The 25,084-nt window shown below is 46.0% G+C and overlaps 1 long non-coding RNA gene across 1 annotated transcript; it reads left to right on the top strand.

Moving 5' to 3' along the window:
• The first annotated feature begins 1,476 nt into the window (after positions 1-1,476).
• Positions 1,477-14,099, top strand: LOC120943885. The gene is made up of 4 exons (XR_005750332.1): positions 1,477-1,535; positions 2,868-2,890; positions 10,699-10,934; positions 13,955-14,099. It is a non-coding gene; the product is annotated as an uncharacterized LOC120943885 (long non-coding RNA).
• The last annotated feature ends 10,985 nt before the right edge of the window (positions 14,100-25,084 follow it).

Here is a 25,084-nt window from a genome sequence, read left to right as displayed (position 1 = left end):
GGTCCCCAGGGGCCCCGGATGGCATCCCCCTTTTTTTTTATATAAAAAAATGTAAATTTGTTTTATATATATTTATTTTTTTCCTTTATTATTTTTTAAAGGGCCCAGGGGTCCCCAGGGCCCCATGTGGCAACCCCCCTTATTTAATTTTTTTTATAAATGTTTATTTTTTAACATATTTTTTTTTATTAAAGGGCCCGGGGGTCCCCAGGGCCCCGAATGGCAACCCCCCTTTGTTTATAAAAAAACATTTTTTTATATATTTTTTTCTTTATTTTTTCCCTCCCCCCGCTTCTCAATTTCAGGCGGCAGCACATCCCCCGACCCCCCCCCCCCCGGTTCTCTGCTCCTGGGGGGCCATGCCTGAAGCTGTGTAAGGGGCCCCATGATTCCTGATGGCGGCCCTGCCTACCCATCTCCAAGTACCTTGCCTTAGTTCCAACCCCGACCTAGCCACCCAGTACCGCCCCTTTTAGAGAATACAGAACCAAATTTTATTTTGTAATTTGTATGCAATTTGTTAATGATAACAAAAAAAACAGTAAAATAGATCCCCTAAAGCCAGCAACAATAGACCCCTATTCCAGGCACACTAGATCCCAGCAACAATAGATCTCCCCTCAGCGACAATAGACTCCACCCCAGTACACAAAAGACCCCACCCCAGCAATAATATATCCCCCAGCAACAATGGATTCCTCACACAACATTATACCCCCAGCAACAATAGATGCAGCCAGCAACAATAGGTCTTCCAGCAGCAAGCAACAATGGACCTCTCCCTCAAAAGTAGATCCCTCCCAGCAACAATTGAGCCCTCCGCAACATAAGACGCCCCCTAGCAACAATAGACCCCCATGCAAAAATAGATCCCTACCAGTTAGAATAGATCCCCCAGCAGTCAGCATCAAAGACCCTCCAGCACCCCTTGCCATTACATACATTCAGTGCCTGAAAAAAAAAGCCCATAATGCATGCTGGTGCCATCTCTTCCCCAGGTAAGCGAAAAACACACACCTAGCCATCCATATGATGTAAAAGACAACTTGATTCATCAGACCAGGCCACCTTCTTTCAGTTTTCTATGGTCCAGTTCTGATGCTCATGTACGCACTTTTGGCTGAAGACAGGGGTCGTTTGGACACCCTTCAGCTTTGCAGCCCCATACACAACAAACTGCAATGCCCATTTTTTCTGCTTGCGACACAGGATTTCAGGTTCAACATGTTTACTTGGTGCCTAATATTTCCCACCAACTTTCAGATGCCATTGTAATGAGATATTCATTGTTATTCACTTAGCCTGTCACTGGTATGGCTGATCACTCTGCACATGCTCATTGTTTTCTTTATCTTTACTGATATAATTAAAGGATGACTAACATAATAATACACTATAAAATTTAAATTGGGAGCTTCTTCCCGCATCAGATAATTGCTATTGATAATTGGTATTCCCACCCTATACTTCTGCAGATATATAAGTTCTCTAAGATTGCCAGTCTAACAATATTCTCCTCTAAGTGGCAGTTTTAGGTAAGTAGACAACACGGGAAATATGCCTATGAACAAACTAAACTATATGCCATGAAAACAGATGGAAGAGGAACTCAATGATAAACCCTGGTTCCAGGCACATAGAAAGGGGTTAAATGTCCATCCTACCAAATTGACTCCTCAATATGCCCATTGGCTTCCTATTTCTTTGAGATTTAAGATCCCTGCACCTAAATGAGATCAGTATGTGGTGGAAGGAATATGGCTCCTAAACGATTCCTTCTGTTGTGGCAGAAAGGGTAAAGCTGGCCACAAGTGAGCAGATGTCTCACAGAGAACATTGCCTGGTAAGACATTTGCCTAGTGGTGGCTCTGGTGGTTTTTAGTGGTAGCTAGTGCTGACTCTACAAGCAGGGAAATTTTTCATCACCATAATGAAGCAGTCCAGTGAGTCCAGTGAGTGGAGACTCACGGCTATTAACAGCTATGACATGTAGAGTATGGATGCTGCCCAGACGTATTGATTACCTGGAACTCATAAGGAGTACTATGGACACTCATTCTGGTGTTGGTCTGTGTGACAAGTGTTGCAACTAGGGATAGATCATTGTACCTGACGCCATTGAGGAGGAAAGGACTTAAGCCTCGTACACACGTACGAGTTTCCCGGCTGACTTTTTACAGCCAGGAATCCCAAAGGGAAAGCCGAGAACCTGCTTGGTCAGTCTTTCCCCCTACACGGCCGGGTTTCTTGACAGGAAAACTGCCATGAGAGCTTTGGTCGGGAATCCCGGCCGTGTGTATGCTCCCCCGCAGGCTTTTCCAATAGGAAAACCCCTGAGTTAAAAACCACCGGAAATCCGGCGGGAAAAAAGAAAACATGTTCTAATTTTTCCTGCCGGTTCCAGACGGTTTTCCTGTCGGGAAAACAGCCATGGAGTATACACACAGCCAATTTTCCCAGCCAAAAGCTGTCATGGCAGTTTTCCCGACAGGAAAACTGGTCGTGTGTATGAGGCTTAAGGCTAGAGTGTTCATACTGGATACTTCCATCCTCAGTGCATGTTCAGCACTGGATGCACTACAAGCATCACTGGTTTCTAGGATTCTCTTGGCTACACAGCCGACAGCCGACATAGCGACCAGTGACATACTCCTGACTCCATTCAGCTGCCAGCCAGGAGACCATGGACAACAGGTGAATGTGGACAAAGGACAAAGAGATGGGTATGCTAGCTGATGTAATTGAACAAATATGGCCATTGCCACTGGGAGAGCAGTGGGGATAGGGGCCACTGGGGGTATCTATCTATCTATCTATCTATCTATCTATCTATCAATCTATATCATGTGATTTTTTTTGTTTTCTAGGCTTTCCATTATGTCTAGTAACAGTGAGTATCTTTTTATTGCCTACATTACTAATGTTTTTTTGTGTTTTTTTAAACTAGTTTCATAAAATGGTTGTTAGTGGTGGACACATGTTTCACGTGTAATCAATGAAAAAACTCACATTTCCTTTAAAATTACAAAATATTCCCAGATATCTAATTAATGTAGTAAAATGTATGTTTTAAGGCAGGGGTAGGCAACCAGTAGCTCCCCAGCTGTTGTGGAACTACATTTCCCACAAGGCATTGCAAGGCTGGCAGTTACAATTACTCTCAGAGGCATGATGGGACTTGTAGTTCTGCATCAGCTGGAGGGCCCCAGGTTGCCTACCCCTGTTTTAAGGGGTTATGAGAAAAGATTAATTTACACCGATCAGCCATAACATTATGACCACTGACAGGTAAAGGGAGTATCTCATTACAATGGCATCTGGAAATTGGTGGGAAATATTAGGCAGCAAGTTGTATAAGTGTGAAAAGGGCCTTAGGGAGATTCGCCCTCTCTATTGTCATGTTTACTGTGATCACTGGGAGTGAAAGTGAAAGAAAATCATAGTTCTTGGGTTGTCTCCAGAACAGTATAGCTGAAATCTTCCAATGGGGAGACTAGTTCCGGTGACCCTGGTGACAACCAAGGATTCCTTCAGTTTGAATAGATTTACTCTCACTTCCTGTTTTGAATATGGGACAGGAAGTAACAGGAAATCTTCCCAATGGGACACACATGGCTAAAAAAAAAAAAGACGGGGTAATAACCCTCTCTTACTTTATCCAAAAAAAAAGTATTATCTTTATTTCTACTTTAATGTATGAAAATTGCAAGTTAGGATCTTGGGCACATCCCTCAGTGAACCCATAGTGAAGCAAGTTAAAATAGATAACATTGTCAAAAACAATGACCGGCAAGATCCTAAAAACATGCTATGATTCTGAAGCACTATGGTAAGTAAGCAAATTTCAAACATTCTACTGAGCCTGGTGGTACAAATATATATAAATCATAAGTCTATATCGACTCAATTGCTTAAGGCTGCAACCAAATACAGTTCAGGATTCCTAAATGAAACGAAGCAAAGCAGCACAGCAATGGGGCTGGCTATAGTCAGAGCTAGACCTTTGTTGGCCATAGAAATAAATAATTTAACCAACTCTTCTTACCCGTCTGGTGGTGATACTTTATGTAAGCTATTGTAGAGTCACCATTGAATGTTGCTAAATACAATGCATATACAGGCATAGTGGTTTAAAGTAAAAATCTAACTCACTTTACTGGGGTGAGTAAATATATTTATCAGTGGTAGCTAACTGTATCCATGGTCCTCGCATTATTGGCTGCACTCCCGGTCACTTAAAATCTCGTTGTTACCACTGTGTGGCGACGATTAGATATACAGTTGAACCTCAGATTACGAGCATAATCCGTTCCAGGAGTATGCTCGTAATCCAAAGTACTCGCATATCAAAGCGAGTTTTCCCACTGAAGTCAATAAAAACGAAAATAATTAGTTCCACATTGACTTCAATGGGACGCAATACCGAATGAGGCCAGATGTGGGGGGGTGCCAGAGAACGCCGAAAATGGCCGAAAAGGCCAGAGGACACTTTGGCTTGTTTCCTGCACCCCATACCTCAGGCCAAATAAGATACTGTAGGCCAATGTTTGGCTTTCCTCGGCTCCTGTGCCCCTGTACCTCAAATGGGGTATTGCAGGCCTATTTTCGGCTCTTCAGCTTCTGCGCCCCTGTACCTCAGGCCAAATGAGATACTGCAGGCCTATTTAGCTTGAATTCTGCTCGTCTTGCGAGTCAACACTCGCAAGCCAAGTCAGAATTAAAAAAAAAAAGTTGCTTGCAAATCAAAACGCTCTTAAACTATGTTACTCTTAAACCGAGGTTCCACTGTACTGCTGTTCAGGCAGCAGTGTAATTCATACTCGACCCTGCCGGTGATAAGGATATAATGTCAGGAATGCATATGTCGCAAACCCTATCAACACCATGTTTTTTGCATTACCTGCTTACTTCTTCAGTGATAAATTATCACCGATGGAGGAGTAAGCAGAATCAATTGATATTCATATTTATTTCTGTTGTTGGCAGCAGAGCCTCTGATAAGGCAGTAGAGCCAGCCCTCCTGTGCTGGGCCCTGACTCCATCAGTTCAAAAGAGGGGCCCTGGCAGCTGTTGAGCAGGAGGGCTAGCTGCACTGTCTTATTGCAGACACCGATCCTCTTTTGTCTCCCACTGCAGTGCTGCCAGCTTCTCCTCCTCTTCCTCCCTCCAGCTGTACTGCAAGGAGATTGGGTCTAGCACATGCGCTCCTTCCATCTGTTGTCCGGGGCCCCCTGTGTGCCCCTTTCCTCCGCAGTGCTGCTGGCTTCCCTTCTCTCCCACCGGCACCCACTACAGTCACGCAGGGAAATGTCATTTACTACCCCCTTCCTTTTCTGAATAAACACAGTGAGCTATCGGTACTGTAACGGTCAGGGGTTAACGCCGTTTACGATATTTCATTCCGAGCCCAAGACAGCTTATCGACAATCCACAATCCGGCAGACGAATACGGCCCATATGGATTCCCCAGAAACGAGACACACAGATCTGTTCTCTGGTTCAAACGAATAGACAATCTTTATTGAGAAGGCAGGCTCTTATATACACCAAAAAGGATGCTGCAGTAATCAGATGGACAATGACACACTCCACCCACAACATCATACAATGGGTACTTAAAGGGTCACTAAAGGAAAAAAATTTTTTTGCTGAAATGACTGTTTACAGGGTATAGAGACATAAAAGTTAACTGATTCCTTTTAAAAATGATTACAAATAGATAAAAATCAATCATATAATGTGCCCGCAGGTTAGTTTCACTTTTAAACTGGTTTCATGTTCCTGTGAACTAGAGAGACACACAGAACAAAAACAAACAAATCCAGGGCAGTGTTTTGTTTTTAAAATGAATCTGATTGGTTCTGTTAAGTTTTAGACACACAGTAATGACAGCTTAGACTACCGTGAAAAGCTCCCAGTACTGTGGTTATAAGGAAACGGACAACCAGGAAGTGTGGAGATCACAGCAGAATTACAGCTACTTCAAAGCAAAAACGAACAATCAGGACATGAAACTAGTACTGCAGAAAGGTAAAGGAAGCTATTTAGCTAAAAAAAAAAATTCCTTTAGTGATCCTTTAAAAAAGAAGATTGATTCCGCGCCAAAATGTTACAAACAAAAAAATGTAAGATTAAATTTAGTTACCGGTATATATAATTATATGCTGCTCCTCTGTAAAGTAATAAATATACTGTGAATGTGCAAAAACTTGGAAAGTAGAGGGCGCTCAATTACAGGGTAAAGCTACCATATACCAACCTATAATTGTGATGGTGTCAAAATTAATAAATAATTCATAAACCACTCTAAACATATCTACAGTATATACCATGCAAAATCATGCCAGTGATGCACTATACAACTTAGTGCTAGTGATACAAAAAGTGTCTAGTATTATATACGTCCCAATATTATATAGATGACAGATCTTCTTCAATATCTTGTGAAAAAATCTTGCTTAAGGTGATGTTTGTGCTCCTTCACCATGCATCTATAACATCTTCACCCGAAGTGCTCAAATATTATATTGCGCTTACCACAAATATTTGACCTCTTTAATGAAAAAGACAGTCAAATATATCGTAGACAGGATTGTGCCTGCTCACATGTTGGATTGACTGGATCTATTTATAATGCCTCACTCCCGGAGATCAGGTAAGGAAAAAACAGAAAAATGCCCATAGCATAATATTGTTTTTATTTAAAAAATTTATAAAAAAGACAAGCCAAATGGCCTCTTACATTAAAATGTGCCTCCCGGAACTGGGGCTGCAGATATGACAAGTGTTTGTCCTGGGGATCCCGCTCGCTGTCACTCCCGTATTGCGTGCGTACTGCCCAGCCTGTACGCATGCCAAACGGGAGTGACAGCGAGCGGGATCTATATAATATTAGGACGTATATAATACTAGACACTTTTTGTATCACTAGCACTAAGTTGTATAGTGCATCACTGGCATGATTTTGCATGGTATATAGATATGATTAGAGTGGTTTATTAATTATTTATTAATTTTGACACCATCACAATTATAGGTTGGTATATACAATGGGTACTAACGAGCCTCCAATACACATCTTTTAGTCAGACTTTCTGGCACCGAGATAATCTACATGAGCTAATTACTAATCATTTACCCAGACAAGGTGACTCCGAGATAAGCTCTTCTCACCTGCTATACAATACACATTGATCATCAATAGAAATTCACACAATACAGTGTCAATTAGCATAACACAATGAAAGGTCTTAGGAGGCCAGACAAAGGTTAATTTACATCACAGTAGCAGACTTAATTACCATCTTAACAGTCTGTGTTCCCACATTGAATGAATGACTCTTCCTATTGACCTGTTGGGTTCAGAATCAACAATCTGTAAATAGGTCTTGAAGACATTCTTGAATATATTGTGGATTACAGACCCATGTTAAAACAATCCAACATATGTCCCTTATTTCCTGGCTCAATCTGTGTAAGAGCTTCTGGGTCCCACAGCCCTCCCGTTACAGGTACCAATCACTCCTGTATCCATTCATCACCGAAGCATAGTAGGCTATGTTTACTATGCTTCAGTTTGTGAATGAGCAGGAAGCCTCAGAGCGCTTCCTATTCATTCATCTGTGAAGCTGAGGCTGTAGAGAAAGGGACTTATTAATCTATGTCCTATGGCTGGGGTGGGGGTGGCATGTCAGATAGGCTGTATGGGGCCCTGTGATTTCTAACAGCAGCCCTGGTTGGCAATATTTATCAAGCACTGACTATAGCCAGCCACATTGCGATATTGCTTTTCTTGTTTCATTTGAGAATCCTGACCTGAGTTTGGCTTTAGTCTTCATCATTTCAGCCTTGTTGTTAACATGGACTTGTGCTTACATGCCAAGGTGCTTCAACCCCTTCTGATTAGGAACATGTTGTCAGGATCTTGAGATTCATTTACTTTTGATGACATAATCTACTTTCACTTGCAGAAAAAGATTTGCAGAGGATCTTAATACACAGTTTTGATACATTAAAGTCTTCCTACAAAAAATGCCATAATGTGCTAGCATGCACTGCATACTAACACACTATGGTACACTCACCTTTTAAATTAACCCCCCCCCCCCCAACGGCATGCTGTCACCACTGCCAAGGCTTCCATCTTCATCTGTTTCTTCCTATCGGGTCCACCTGCTCCAGCCATTTGAATACCGGGCCATGATGGCGTAACCTCCGTGTATGCGCACAGAAGTCATGATTGCAGCACAATGCTCCGAACTGCCCTCAATACAGAACGCAGTGCGCATGCACCAATGATTTTACTGGCTGCTGGAATTGTGACTATCTCCTAAACCAGGGGTGGCAAACCCAAGGCCCGCAGGCCGAATCAGGCCCGCCAGGTCTTGTAATGTGGCCCGCGCAGCGGCACGCCAGCCTCCACTTTCTCTTCTCACAGCCACTTTCTGCTGCTAACACGAAACGGGTCTCCTTGGCAACCGGAGTAAACAATTCCTCCCTCTCCTCCTCAGAACTGTGTGTAGCTGAGCGCATGCAGTGGATCCAGCATGTACCTCCCCCAGCAGTTTTCCAGCCTGCAGGCTGCTGCTTGAGTGGGAGGGAAAGGGATGTGCCTGACCCCTGAGGCCACACCCGCCTGGAAGAGGGAGGTGTGAGCAGCTGAGCAGAGGGAGCTGAGTGACTGTGAACTTCCTGGAAGTTAAGCTCAGCAAGCAGTACATCCAAGGCCGGATTCCAGACAAGTCCAACAAGGCCAGGCCTCGGGGCGGCAGTGGGTGCAGGTGCGGCACTGCAGCTGAGAGGAGAGGACACTTTCATTTCCGGAGTCCCCCCGTCATGTCACGGATGGTGAGAGGAGAGAAAACAGAGGGAAGAGGAGGCCATCTCAATGTAATTTTCGGCAGCAGCACCCCCCAATGATCAATGTCATTTTTGGCAGCAACATCCCCCCCCCCCCCCCGGTTCTCAATGTCATATTCGGCAGCAGCACCCCCCTACTTCCCAGTGTCCTGCTGAAAAAGTCCCCCGGCGAATAATGTCCCCCCTGAACTGCGCAGGCGGGGGCGGCATTGAAGGACCCAGCCTTGGGGCGGCAAAGGGAGTAAATCCGGGCCTGAGTACATCTGGATTAGTTTACAAGCACCTCTGTGCCAAGTCTGCTGAATTTCTGCAGCTTAGCATAGAGAAGCTGTTAGCTGACAAATCAGGTTGAATCTTTTCATGTGGCACAGTGAGAAATTGGGCTCATTAAAGCATTGACCTCCCTTGTGTTTGCTCTCCTTACCTAACTGGTGCATGCTTTCCTAACCTCCCTGGTGTGTGCTATCCTCACCTAACTGGTGCATGCTCTCCTCACCTCCCTGGTGTATGATTTCCTGACCTCCCTGGTGTGTGCTCTCCTTACCTAACTGGTGCATGCTTTCCTAACCTCCCTGGTGTGTGCTCTCCTCACCTCCCTGGTGTATGATTTCCTGACCTCCCTGGTGTGTGCTCTCCTCACCTAACTGGTGCATGCTTTCCTAACCTCCCTGGTGTGTGCTCTCCTCACCTCCCTGGTGTATGATTTCCTGACCTCCCTGGTGTGTGCTCTCCTCACCTAACTGGTGCATGCTCTCCTCACCTCCCTGGTGTATGATTTCCTGACCTCCCTGGTGTGTGCTCTTCTCACCTAACTGGTGCATGCTTTCCTAACCTCCCCTGGTGTGTGCTTTCCTGACCTCACTGGTGTGTGTTCTCCTCACCTCCCTGGTGCATGCTCTCCTGACCTGCCTGGTTTGCTTTGGGAGGTGGGGGGGACTGTGGAGGTGTGTAGGAAGATGCGTTTAGAGGTGGGAGTTGGGGACAGAGTGCTGGGTGCAGGGGTCAGAACCCAGGATGAGGGGTGAAAGTGAGATATTGCACATTGGGCACAGCCCACCCCTAAGCTCTGCCCTCTGTACGTAGCGCACCCCTGAATTCCTGAACTCTGTACGTAGCACACCCCTGAATTTCTGTACCTAGCACACCCCTGAATTTGTAGCACACCCCTGAATTTCTGTACGTAGCACACCCCTGAATTCCTACCCTCTGTACGTAACGCACTGCTAAACCCTGCACTCTGTACGTAGCATAATCCTGACGTAATCCTAAACTCCGCACTCTGTATGTAGTGCGACTCAGATACAACTGGCCCTTTGTGGGCAACCACACTGCTGATGCGGCCCTCGACGAAATTGAGTTTGACACCCCTGTCCTAAACAGTGCACGTTCAGGAGATATTTATTGTACCTACAGGCAAGTTTTATTACCTGGAAAAGAAGACTTCACTACCAGCATAATAAAGACTGTTATACTGTAGCTTTTGTCATTAGTACTCTTCCTTTTTTGCTTGTTTTATGCACAACATTTCAGTCAAGTCTTGGGGCGCCCCATGCCTTTTTAGGGCCAGAGTAACACCTCTACTAGTGTTAAAAGACAGCTGTACTGCATTTCTAAATGTAACCTTTTTATATATATATATATATATATATATATATATATATATATATATATATATATATATATATATATATATATATATATATATATATATATATATATATATATATATTCTTAAATTATTGTTCTTTTGTGTCATATAGTCACATATTATGTACGTATAACCAAAAAAATACTACATTTTGGCAACAGTCATGACTAACTTAAGTCATTTTACTTTAGATTATCCAGGATGGAACAATGGTGGTCATCATTCCCCAGGATGGAACAATGGATGGAACAATGGTGGTCATAACCCAGGATGGAACAATGGTGGTCATTACCCAGGACCACATTATCCTGGACATCCACAGCCATATCCAAATCCACATCACTATCCACCTCATCACTATAATCCCTCCGGAGGACATGGGTATCCTCCTTTTTATTACAATCATGGAGGCCATTAGCAGCCTGAGGTAAATATGTTTTAGAAAAGGGAAAACATTTGATACACTTTATATTACACCAAATCTTTGAAAAAATTGTATATCCTACATTTAAGAAATTGTATTTAAAATCACAACATGACATTTGCTAATCTGAAATGGTATATACTATAATTTATACGGGTGACTATCTTGTTTGTGCCAAAGGGATGTGCAGAAGTCCCTAATGCGAGAATGGACATTGTTGAGGAGGCCTTGGACAGTCTGTTGGTCCAAACTTCCTTAAAGAGTAAACAACAGTTCATATACGCCTTATTTTCCACTTGCTAGTCAGTGCATAAAGGACCAATTACCTTTTTTTTTTTTTTGGTGGCTTGATATAGGGTGTGTGATATTCAGTGAAGTTATGAAAGATGAACTCCAGGCTTATGGACTAATATGTAAAAGCCATCTGTATTCTTATTTAAATCTTGGTACCCTTTGTGTATTTCTGTGTTTTCATTCACAAAACTGTAGCGCTACCCCCTCAGGAGCCGCAGGTTTGTTTTGGGATCGGCAAATTAAGTTACCTCTAATCGTTGTCTAGGGCAGGGGTCTCCAAACTTTGTAAGCAAAGGGCCAGTTTACTGTGCTTCAGACTTTAAGAGGGCCGGACTGTAACCATCGGCAGTACAACATGTCCCAGTGTCTGTGGGAGTAGAATCCCCTGTCATTGGAGGAATTGTGCCCCATCATTGGTGTCCTTGGGAGAAATTGTGTCCCATCATTGGTGTCAATGGGCCACAACGTTGATGTGATTGGGAAGTGTGGTGCCCCATTGTTTATGTCATTGGTAGGAACTGTGCCCCATTGTTGGTGTCATTGGAAGGAATTGTGCCCTTCATTGGCGTTAGTGAATAAAATAGTGCCCCAAGCAGGGCTGGAACAAGGGTTGGGCATGGAGGGATGGCTGCCCTGGGCACTGTGGTATAATGTGAGGAGGGGAGCACCACAAGGAGATTGGGGGTCAGGGGATTTGTGTTGGAAGGGGGGGATTTGGCAGCGTAGCAGGGAGTCTTATTCTAGTTGGGAAAATTTGGGTGGGGGGGCTAAGAGTGATTTAGGGGGGTTTGTGTTGGGAGGGGTAAAGGGGGGGGGGAGAAGATTTGTGCTGGGGGGGGATTTTGGGGGTAGAGGAGCTGTGTTAGGAGGGGGGATTTCAGCAGGGGGGCAGATTTATATTTAGAGGAGGGGGAATTTATTTAGCTGACACACAATGCTCATACATCTTGGGGGCGCATTTTGGCATGTTCGCTCTGGGCACTAGATGACGTTGTCCCGGCACTGGCCCCAAGGGCCGGATAAAAGCAAGCCAAGGGCCACATCCGGCCCCCGGGCCGCAGTTTGAAGACCACTGGTCTAGGGTGATAGCAGTGAGTAGAGCAGTAAACGAATGTCCAAGCAGCGAAATAGGTTTTCTGAATGCTTTATTTCTCGGCCCAACATGACCAACATCAACATGAGGTAGGACAGGAAAGGTTGATGAGGTAAGAAAACCTTGCAGTATCAGGCTTGGATAGAAGACAAGCAATCCTGCTCTCAGCAGTAGTAGATACAGTTCGTCGCCACTCCAGCCAGAGTGGATGAAGTGCCCTCGGACAGACCCCTGCCACAGCCGAAGTGTCACTTTAAGGATGCTGGGAGGAGCAGGTCTCTGCCACAGACCTGGCTCTGATGGAGCCTCTACCACAGGCCTAGAACTTGGATGAGCTAAATGGTTGAGCGTATCCTCCCAGTAAATCTGCACTAGGGTCACCGGTTGACAGTGGAAGTGTACCTGTCAATGTCCCGGTCACCAGATCCCTGATGGTTCGTTCAAGCCCTTTTGGACAACCTGCCTCCGGGTTTTCCTCAAGTCGACCCCCCTACCAAACGGCATACAGCCTGGGATCTCCTCAGTAGAAGGGGGACCCAGTCAGTCACTGGGGCCCCTCTGCGGCATCAGTTGCTCCGGGCCAGGAGGGCCCAGAGTCAGGAACTCCGCGTTGCGCGCGACCCCAGGCCAGGTAGGCCATAGTGGTGGGGCCCGCGATTTGCTCACACCCTAAAGGTGGGTGCCGCACCCAGAACCAGGAACCCGCGAAGAACCAAGAACAATGGCGTCTTCCACAGATATACCCTCCCTCAGCATGCCCTGTGAGGGAAAACTCCTCTAATTGGCTGCTGGGGAAAAGTGGCTCTGCCAAAACCCCTCTAGCGCCAGCTGTCGCCCAGGGATGGGATTGCATCCCTGGAACGCAGACTGACCCTCAGGACAGTTCCGGAATGACAGCAGCTCAAATTTAACACAATTAGGAATGAGAGCAACTTATCTCTCTCATTCCCCCACTAACTTTAGCGTAGTGCCCATACTGAAAGTAAGGGGGCGCTACAAAACATAGGAACATAGGAAAATAGGTATGTCAGTGACGTTCATCTTTCATCTTTCTTTTATCATATCTGCACTTAAAGCGGTATTAAATCCAAAAGTAAAATTTTTATATATTGCATCTTTCCAATCCTTTGGCGTTGTGGCTGCATTTGTTTTCTTTTTAGGCTTTTTATTCTCTCTTTTGCCTCGTATACACGATCACGATTCTCGAAGAGAAAAGTGCGATGTGAGCTTATACTGTGCTTATATGTCTGAGTGTGCTTCTCCCTACTGCACATACCTCAGGCACACACAGTACCAGAGCGCAGAAAGGACAGTGGTCCATACTGCGCATGCGCCAGCCAGACACAGTGTAAGTAGCTTCAACTGTGCAGGAGCATACATTAGGGTGGCACTGGAGACAAAGAAAACACCCTACATACAGAAACTTGGTAGAGTAAACTTTTATAGGCTGGTAATGCTGTAAATACTTGAATATTTAGAAAGCAGTAGCACATCTACCCATATTAAATAAATATCAGAACAGTTATTACTACTTATATAATGTGACAACAATAAACTATTGGTTGCTACAAGATGTTGTAATAACCCACAGCATGCTTACTTGCATATTAACCTCTAAAATATTTTCTTCTGACAGGTGGAAAGTGGATTTACAAGAAATAAGAAAATTTACAGAAAGGCTGTTTGCAATTGATTTTACGCAAAATGTTAAATACATTAATCTTATGTCCGCTTCCTAGGTGCTTTTTTAGGCATAGAAAATAAAAGCTCTTTAGACCAAACTTATGTTGTTTTTTGTTTTAAAATAAATATCCACCTATTCTATGTTGTCAGATATTTTGCTCTAGAAAAAATACAGTGTCAAATATTATTGGGATGGGCAGCCTGCATGCAGCACCAAGGTGGATTCACGTGCAGCAGACAGTATCTCAGATCGGAGAATGGGTCTATCTAAGGCCTGATTCACACCTATGCATTTTGCAGATTTGCACTACAGTCAATTTAAAGAGGAGTTCTGGACAAATTTCTTTTTTCTTTTTTATTGATCCCAGCATTATTAATTATGAATTAAAAAACAATATATACAAGGTTAGCTTTGGATGCTGTTAAAATATAAATTTCACACTCACCATTGTGACCCTCCTGTTGTGTCTGTTGCCATCATGATTGTGGGCATCTGAAGCCCAATCGATAATTCTTCCTGGATATGGGTTACCCATGCTGGGTAACCAGCATGCACCTCTCGATCTCGCGAATGCGCAATTCACCTGCGGCCGTAGCGCCGATTGTTTGTTGCCATAACAACAGGCGGCGATGGAGGAAGATCCCGCCCCGTTGTTATGGCAACATAGATAAACACATCTCGGCACTGTGATTCACCCTAAATCGCATCATTTCCTGTCAGGAAATAATGCGTTTTTTTACTCCTGGGAAATGATGGGTCATCATTTCCCAGGAGCACAGGCAAGGGAGGAAGTGACCTAGGAGAGCCGTGGACCAGGAAGTGGCAGATTAGGAGGACTACATAGCAACAGGGCGATTCTGGTAAGTAAAACATATTTTTTTTTCCGCCAAATGTTTTTTTATAGGTTTCCAGGAGTCTGATAATGCAAACATTTTTTTTAGGATGGAACTCCGCTTTAACATGGTTTCCTATTAAACACGTTTTGTAGTGCAAATCTGCAAAAATGCAAAAAGCACTAAAAATGCAAAGGTGTGAATCAGGCCTAAATGAGGCCTAATACGTAAAAAAGGGTTTGTAAAGTCTTCATTTTTTTTGTATGGGAAACATTTTTTTTTAAGAATCATACTTGCCTAGGTGGATGCACCATCAGTCCAATGCTGCATCTGTCCTCTGGACTCTGTTGTAAAGAGGAACTCTGATGTAGGGGGGTTTCTGCTCACCAAAGCCCCCACTTACATCTGAGTTCCCACTGTATGAGATGGGACATAACGGTAAATCTCCCTAATGGGACAAAAAACTTAACAAAAAACAGGAAGTAATAGAAAATCTTCCCAATGGGACACACATGGCTAAAAACTGACAGGGGTTATAACCCTCCTTTACTTTCACCAAATTGAAAAATAGTACTACTTTAACCACTTCCATACCATCAACAGGAACACTCTGTCCCTCTGGGCTGGTGTTTTTTGATGTCACAGGCTTCTCGCCGCTCCTGTGGGCCCCCAGCCCATCCCAGATCAGTCTAAAGAGCCTTTACCACGTGACTGGCTGTGTCCAATCACAGCCAGTCACATGAATTGTCCTCGTGCACAGCCCAGGGTGCGCAAGAGCGGCGATCGTTTACGAGGCTTGTAACACTTACACAGCCCATGCTCCATCACGGTAAAGTCACAGCCAGTCACAGAATGTCAACAAACCACGGTAACGAGCTGTTACCGGAATCTCCTCCTCACATACTGATCATGTGTGAGGAGGAGATTGAGGTAACAGCTTGTTACCGCCTACAGTATACACCAAACACACTGATTGTCCCCCCAATAAAGAGGACCTGTCACCACCCATCAAAGCACCTGTCACAGTCCATCTGAGTACCCGAGTGCCTGTCACCAGCCCATCAGAGTACCCGAGTGCCTGTCACCAGCCCATCAGAGTACCCGAGTGCCTGTCACCAGCCCATCAGAGTACCCGAGTGCCTGTCACCAGCCCATCAGAGTACCCGAGTGCCTGTCACCAGCCCATCAGAGTACCCGAGTGCCTGTCACCAGCCCATCAGAGTACCCGAGTGCCTGTCACCAGCCCATCAGAGTATATGTGTGTGAATTAACATGCAGAACAGCAGCTTGGAAGCAAACCTCAGCACTCGACAGAAGGCAGGGGCTTGGAGTGCCAGCAGGGGACCCAAGACAACCTCTGCACAGAGCAGGTGAGTATAACATATTAGTTATTAAACTAAAAAAACAAAAAGCCAAATCACTTTAAACTTTATTCTCAGCATATAATGACAGGTGCTCTTATGGCGACTACCATCTAAGTTGGTTCTGCACTTTTGCTTGAAAATCTATATTAGATGCACTATATTGTCAAAAGTATTGGGAGGTCTGCCTTTTCACTCGCATGAATTTTAATGGCATCCCAGTCTTATGCCGCGTACACACGGTAGTTTTTTGTGATGAAATAAAACAACGTTTTAAATCATGAAACAAAACAACGTTTTTCAAACTTCATTTTAAAAAACTACGTTGCCTACACACCATCGGTTTTTTCAAAATGCTCAAGCAAAACGCGGTTACGTTCAACACATACGACGGCACTCTGTTCCATTCAAGCTCGCGTCATAACTTGCTTTTGAGCATGCGCGGGTTTAAAAACGTTGTTTTAAACGTCGTTTTACCCACACACTATCATTTTAAATGACACAAAAAACGACGTTTTGAAAAACGACATAAAAAATTGAAGCATGTTCGAATTTTTTTTTTGTTGTTTTTCAGAAGACATAAAACAACATTTTTCCCCACACACGGTCATTTTAAATGACGGTTTTAAAAATGTCGTTTTTTTTCATCACAAAAAACGACCGTGTGTACGCGGCATTGGGCTTGATTCACATCTATGCATGTTGCTTTTGAGCGTTTCTGTAGTGATTTTGGCTGTGCTTTCTGCGTTTTTGTAACTGCGATTTGCGTTTTAAGATTTGTGTTTTTTTTTTGTTTACATTCACTATATATAGCTGGTTGCTGAGGAGTGGGTCGGGAAGCCGGCCACCGTGTCCTTAGCAACCGATAAGTCGTCAGCTGTCAGCAGGCTTCCCCACTGACAGCTGAATGTAAAATAAAAATTGCCGGCTAAAAAAATTCACGTAAAAAATGGCAGATGGTCCCCCCCCAAAGACCATATCAGACCCTTTTCCGAGCATGCAGGTCAGCAAAGGGAGGGGATGAGCGAGCACCCCTCTCCTGAACCATACCAGACCGCATGCCCTAAACCTGGGGGGTAGGTGCTTTGATGGGGACAAGGGCCTCTTCTGGACAACCCTTGCTGGGGTGGCTGTCGGGGGCTGCGGACAGGAGACTTATCGGCATCTGGAAGCCCCCTTTAACAATGGGACCCCCAGATCCCCCCCCCTATGTGAGTGGGTACCCGGCTACCCATTCACCAAAAAAGTGGTGAAATTTAAAGAAAAACAAGAGTTGGTTTCACTTTTTATTCCTACAAGCATTTGGATGGAGTGTGGCGTTTATTAGCTGCTCTTCAATTGAACTCCTGAGTGTATTTTGCCAAACGCAAAAGTGAATGGCAACAACATCTGGTAAACTTGTTTCCCAAGGGAGTGGGAGTATCACTTATCATTGTGGTGGAGGCATTAGTGTTTTAACATCAGTTTTTTGCACTCAACTTTTCACATTCAAGAGGACTGTCGTTCATGTTCTGTGGGGAACTGCAAGATATTCTGACACTTTTTTCATTTAAATTTATGGACATTAATATATGTTTTATGCTTTGTGGACACATTTATATATGTTAATTAATTTATATATTATTTGGGCACTACTGTGAAAAATGATAAAATTGTATCTTTATTTATTTATGTTTCACCTGTTGGGGTGTATTCTTTGATATAATTAGCAGCACTATTATTTATACATTGTTGGTGTTTTAAGTGCAGTGAACACGGATTTAAGAGTGCATTGACTGCTTCAGAGCTTCAATCATCGCCAGTCTCCACCTTCTCTGCATGTAATGACATCACCTTTAAGGCCCATACACACGATCGGATTTTCCGACAACAATGGTCCGACGGACGTGTTTTATCGGACAATCTGATCGTCTGTATGCTCTGTATCGGACAATTGTTGTCAGAATTTACGACAACAAATGTTGGCTGTGCATGCTCTCAAATTTTCAGACAACATATGTGGGTGGCGGTAAAGAGCTGAAAAAAAATGTGGTTTGGTGTATGTTGGCTGAAAATGTTCTGCCATCTGTATGCAGAACAAGTTCACAAACAATGCCCTTCAAACACAAATCCACGGAAAAGTCCGATGGAAGTCCGATCATGTGTACGAGGCTTTATATTAGACAAACAAACTCACTCATAAGGCCCATACACATGATCAGACTTTTTGACAACAACGGTCTGACGGACGTGTTTGATCGGACAATCTGACCGTGCGCATGCTCCATCGGACAATTGTTTTCGCTTTTTCATCAGACAAATGTTCGCTGTGAATGCTCTTAAACTTTTCGGCAACAAATGTCCGATGGAGCATTATCCGATCGTGTCTACACAAGTCCATCGGACTAAAGTCCAAATTCCAAACACGCATGTTTAGAACTAATGCTAAAGATCAGACAACAATAGCAGAAGTTGCCCAAAGGGTGGTGGTAAAGAGCTGAAAAACCATGTGATTTGGTGAATGTTGTCTTAAAAAGTTCTGCCGTGTGTATGCATACCAAGTTCACGGCCAACGCCCCTTCAGACCAAAATCCACGGAAAAGTCTGATGGAAGTCCGATCGTGTGTATGAGGCTTTGCACACTAACCACACATTAAGGCCCGCCATAGATGTCTCGTTTCTCGAGCGGTTCAGCAGGAACTGGCCAAGATTCAAACCATTTATGGGCTGGCCGAATATACTCATGGTGATCGATCAATCAATTTGAGTACAATTAGCATGTCAGATTTTACATGCAATCATTGCTAGAGGCTGTTATAGCCGATAGCAAAAACCACTGTGTTCTCCTGGCAGGGACAGCTTTGATAACCCCCCCCCCACTGCCAAAAACACCATAAATATGGCTACATTCCAGTCAATAACAGCCTGTATGTTGCAGCTGGGCTGCCTGGCAGGGGAAATAGGTTGGCAAATTTGCTGAACAGGCTCAGTTGGCCCATGTGCAAGAGCCCTAAAGTAATAGTAGGCGGTTGGGCGTGGCCTGGAGCAGCATGTGAGCGGACGTCTTTCCTAGCAGCTCCGAGATCCCTCTGAACAATCCTGCGCCATCCTGTGATCCTGCCCTTCTAAACCGGCTACAAACTTTGCTATTCCCTTGGGGAAGCCCCTGGGATATTTCTGGGAGGAATCTGGTGGATGGGAAGGCGAAAGTTACAGGCCGCGGTCAGGATGAATGTTACCACGCGTTCCGGCCATGATGGCCGCCGCAGCGTCGCGCCACTCTCCTCCTTGGCATCCACGCCGGAGCTCTTTGCTGAGGACCCTGAGACATCTCCCCCACCTTCTCCTGGGACCTCCACTACACCAGCGCTGCCTCCCCCTGGGTCGCCCAGCGAGGACGGTCTGGAGGAAGGCCCGGAACCGGAGCCCACGCTATTGGCGGTCCTCAAACTGATGAAGGTAAACCATTCTGATACTATGGGGAAGATGGAGGAGCTTAAGCTGGACATTACTATAATGCGCCAGGACATGCACAAAATGCGGGACCGGGTCACTGAGACGGAACGCCGCATCAGTGATCTGGAGGACACTGTAGGCCCAATCCATCCTACTGTGAAGGCCCAGGGCACAAAAATTCGTTCACTGGAGGACAAAATGGACGATTTGGAAAACCGTTTATGCAGGAATAACCTACGCCTGGTGGGCCTTCCTGAACGGGTCGAGGGATCCGACCCGGTGGCTTTCCTGGAGAGCTGGTTCGTCCAGGAGTTTGGGGGGGACTGCCTATCCTCCTGCTTTGTCCTGGAGCGGGCCCATAGGGTGCCGGGCAGGCCGCTGCCTGCTGGAGGCCCCCCTCGCACTATGATAATGCGTCTCCTTAATTACAGGGACCGGGACTCTATCCTGCGTGCTGCCCGAATTAAGGGGAGCCTGAAGATTAACAACGCCTCTGTGTCCCTCTTCCCTGACTACTCCCCTGCTGTCCGCGCCTCGAGAGCTAAGTACCAGCATGTCAAGCAGAAACTGAGGGAGAAGACCATCCAGTATTCTATGCTGTTTCCTGCGACGCTGAGGGTGGTGCATCAGGGCCAAGTGCATTTTTTCCAAACCCCTGCTAATGCTTTGTCCTGGTTTGAATCCCTGCACCAGCCTGGCCGTGGATCTGACAGGGCATCCGATGCTTGATTCTTCTATTTTTTTGTTCAATTTTGTTTTTCATTTGTTCCTGCATCCGGGTTCTTTTTGCATTTGAAGTGCTCCTGGGGCAGGAGGTTCTAGCTAATTGCTGTGGCAAGAGGACATAGGTCTCTATAGGAAGAATGTGCTGCTATAATGATAACAATAACTATTTCTTTTTCTTCCTCACTTCATTTCCATTAGTTTAATGGACGTTGACTGTTCCAATTTTGCCTGCTGGCTTGCTAGCGGTGGGCCATGTACCTAGCAGATACATGCAGTTCAGGGTCAAAGCCAGCCCCTCGTTTTTGGGGTCTGGCAGGGGTTAATGGTACTGGGCTGCTGCCTAGACTGTGTTTGTTTTGGGGTTTGATTGTTTGGTTGTCTGTGGTGATGAGTGTGGTGTGTCTGTGTGTGAGTCTGGGTGTGTATGATTGTGGCCCTCTCTCTGCCCCCACGTATGCCCAGTCTGAGATGCTGCTAAATGACTTGCTCTGTGTTTCAGTATGTGTAAAGCTTTAACATGTCTGTGGTAAAGTGTATCTCCTGGAATGTCAGAGGGCTAAACTCCCAATTTAAGAGAGCTTTATTATTTAACTTCCTCAAGGCACACAATCCCCATTTATTATGTCTGCAGGAAACGCATCTTTTGGGGTCAAAGGTGATGGCACTAAAGAAGTGTTGGGTTATGTATGGTTACCATTCTACCTATTCTAGCTATGCAAGGGGGGTGTCCGTGTTGGTGCGGAAAGGTCTCCCTTTTTCTTGTGAGCGGGTGGTGTTGGACCCTAAGGGTCGGTACGTGTTCCTCCAATGCACGGTACATGCCACGCCACTGTTGTTGGTGGTGGTATATGCCCCCCCCCTGTCACGGCGGACATTTTCACGGATTTAAGTGTGCAATTTGCCACTTTCCCTGCGATGGCCGCCCTTATAGTGGGGGACTTCAACTCGGTGCTCGACCCTGCTTTGGACCGATTGAGGCCCATCCAATATGAATCTAGGTTGTTTAGTCAGTGGTGTACCTCCTTTGGCTATGTAGACCTCTGGAGGATTAGCCATTCTGGGACTCGGGAATATACATGCCAGTCAAGGACGTACCGTACTCTCTCCAGGTTGGACTATGCTTTGGGGACTCCAGATTTGGTTCCCTTTATACAGTCGGTTTCCCACATACCTCAGACACTATCTGATCATTCTGCCCTGGCGGTGGACATGGTGGTAGGACATAGGCCCTCCTTTCGGGTGTGGCGGCTCAGTCCTTTCTGGGTCTCCACTCCTGAGTTTCAGGAGCCGGTCCGGCAGGCTATGTCCCACTATTGGGGGGACAATGCTGGCTCGGCCTCATTTGGCCCCACTTGGGATGCCTTTAAGGCGTCGGTGAGGGGCTCGTATATTTCTAATATAGCTCAGCACAGGAGATCCTCCCGGGCTGCCCTTTTGGCCTTGGAATCCTCCCTGGAGAACGCCAGGGCCCGCTATTCTGCGCTCCCCACCCCGGACTCTCACGGGGCCCTGGTGGGGGCGCACAGGGCCTTGGACCTTCACAGGGTGGATGCAACGCGGAAACAGCAGTTGTCTCTGTCAGCCAGGTTGCTTGAACATAGTGGAAAGAACGGTAAGATGTTGGCATTTCTGTCACGCACGGAGTATGTGGATCGGACGATTCCCCACATCCGGCTGCTGGACGGCTCTGTCACGTCGGACCCCTTAGCCATAAATCATGCTTTTAGAACCTTTTACGAGGGCTTGTACACTGCCCCTCCCCCCCCGGACGAGGTGGAGACCATGGGATTCCTTGAATCCCTTCAGTTTCCAGTCCTGGAAGAATCGCATATTACACTACTAGACAAACCCCTTACGGTAGAAGAGGTCACTGAGGCTGTTTATTCACTTCCTCCCAATAAGGCCCCTGGGTTGGATGGCTTGCCCGCCGAGTGGTACAAAAACTATGCGGAAGAGATGGCACAGAGGTTACACTCCCTGTTTGGGCGGGCTCTGCAGGAGGGTGAGCTTCCCTCTTCCATGAGGGAGGCCCTTATTGTGGTGCTCCCTAAGCCCGACAGGGATAAGTTGTTGTGCGGGTCGTACCGCCCCATATCTCTATTAAACAGTGACGTAAAAGTGCTCGCCAAAATTCTGGCCCTAAGACTACAGAAGGTTATTCTGCACCTCATTCATAGGGACCAGGCGGGGTTCATGCCCGGAAGGAGTACGTACGACAACATCCGGCGACTATACTTGCACATACATGGGGCGGAGGCCTTCAAGCGGGGTGGCCTGGTGCTGTCTCTGGACGTGTTAAAAGCCTTTGACACAGTCAATTGGTCATTTTTATGGGAGGTCATGCATCGCATGGGCTTCAGCACTCAATTTATAAAGTGGGTTCGCTTGCTTTATACCAGCCCTAGGGCCAGGGTTAGCACTAATAAAGATGTTTCTGATGTATTTCCTTTGCAGAGGGGTACCAGGCAGGGCTGCCCGCTCTCGCCACTCCTGTTCGCGTTGGCCATTGAGCCCTTGGCTCTGGCGGTGCGGCAGACGGCGGAGGTGGGTGGCATCTGTTTTGGTTCCCTTTCTGAAAAGATTTCTTTATATGCAGATGACGCCCTAATTTACCTTGATGGCTCTGAGCGGTCCTTTGTCTCTCTGATGGGAGTGGTGGAGGAGTTCGGGAGGGTCTCTGGGTTGAGGGTGGGCTGGGAAAAGTCGGTGGCATTCCCTATAGGTCCTGCACTTGATTATTCATACCTCTCTAGGTCTAAATTGTCCATTCATCCTACTTTCAAATATTTGGGGATATATATTAATGCAGACCTGTCTTCCTTTGAAGCTCTCAATATTGCCCCCATTGTGACACATATGGAGACCAGGCTTAAAACCTGGGCTTCTCTACCGCTAAATCTCATAGGCCGTGTAAATATTTTTAAGATGATCTACCTACCCAAATTTTTATATGTATTCCGGGCATCCCCAATTTTTTTGTTAAAAAAGCTATTTAAGAAACTTAATGCGATTCTGTTTGGCTTTCTTTGGCAGGGGTCGAGCCCACGTATTGCTAGGGCCTCTCTCCAGGCTGCGAAGTTGGATGGGGGTCTGGCATGTCCTAACCTGAGACAGTACTTTATAGCGTCTCAGCTTACGTATGTCTATGATTGGTTTTTGGAGGCCTCCCCGTCCTGTTCCACCGCTCTACTGACCGCTCAGATGGGCTCCAGGGACATGTTGGTTGATGACCTATTCAGGTCAAAGGCCGGCAAATGCTCTCGTAGCTCCCCGATAGAGGTTGGCTGGTCGGCTTGGCACGAGGGTAACGGGGTGCTTACAAATCTGGACGGGGTGTCCCCCAGGGCCCCCCTGTGGCAAAATGCTAATTTCCCTGAGCTCCTGGGTCATCCGGACTCGGGGTGGTGGACACGGATGGGTGTCACGCGTGTATCTCACATTTTTGTTCATGGCCAGTTTATCTCTTTTGAGGAACTGAGGGCACGTACTGTTATATTACAGCAGAGCTGTCTGTTCAGATACATGTCTCTCCGCCACGCGGTGCGGACCCAATTTGGGGGTCTGACCCTGGAGCTCACGGAATCGCCTCTAGAGGCGCTCATGTCATACTCAGATATCGAGAAACTGGTTACAACGTTTTACACTCGCCTCCAGGCGGCGGGGGTTAAACCCTTTCAGATTGCCAGACGGAAGTGGGAGGTGGACATTCCGGGGCTGTCTGAGGAGGGGTGGGAGGAGGCCTCGGAGGTGTGCTTCCTTGATCTTGTGGGGTTGAGTGATCAGTATGTACAGTTCAAATTTATCCATCAGCTTCACTATACTCCTGCCAGATTGACCCGCATGGGTCTGATGTCTAGTGCTTCCTGTCCCAGGTGTGACTCCACTGAGGCTGATTACCTACACATGTTCTGGTCATGCCCTGCTGTTGTACCGTACTGGAGGGACTTGTTCTCTTTTTTTAAGGACAATCTACATGTATCGGTTTCTCTTACTCCGGAAACTGGATTGCTGGGGGTGCTCAATGACTCTGTACCTACAACTCATGCTCGAATTCTGATAAGAATTGTATTGTTCTATGCAAGAAAGTTGATATTGTTGCATTGGAAGAGCACTTCTGCACCGGATATCCAAATGCTATACCGTATGGTTAATAAAGTTTTACCCATGTTCAAGTGTATATATAAGGGCAGGGCTTGTCACAAAAAGTTCAGCAAGATCTGGCAACCCTGGCTGGATATAGCGGACTCCTTCTGGAAGGACACCCCGCTATCCCAGTCATAAGCGGCTGCGGGTGGGGGGGGGGCGTGGAGGGCTCTGATGGTCGCAGGGGGGTGAGAGAGGGGCAGTGTGTGGTTTGGATGTGGGGGGAGGGGAGGGGTGGGTAGGGATGTCTGTATGGGATGAGGTTGTGAGTGGGTGTGTGTGGAGGTGTGTGATTGGTGGGGTATGCATGGTTGGAGTTCTAACCGTTATTTCCACTGTTTGTTGGTTTCTTATGACCGAGGGGCAAATTTGGCCCTATTAGGGTGCCCCGTAGAATATTGTCCCTCCGTTGAGGGGATGGGGTGTTTAAATCTCAGGAAGGGGTAATGGTTTATTGTGTAGGACTGTTTGACCTGTGTGTCATTCTATGGCGCTACTGTAACAACAATTGTACATTACTATTTGTTGAATGTGCCTGCAGAAAATCAATAAAAAAAATTTCTAAAAAAAAAAGTAATAGTAGG

Source organism: Rana temporaria, chromosome 6 (genome assembly GCF_905171775.1).
Source record: "Rana temporaria chromosome 6, aRanTem1.1, whole genome shotgun sequence".
NCBI lineage: Eukaryota > Metazoa > Chordata > Amphibia > Anura > Ranidae > Rana > Rana temporaria.
Note: the sequence above shows the minus strand (reverse complement) of the source record. Positions and strands in the feature narration are given on the sequence as shown.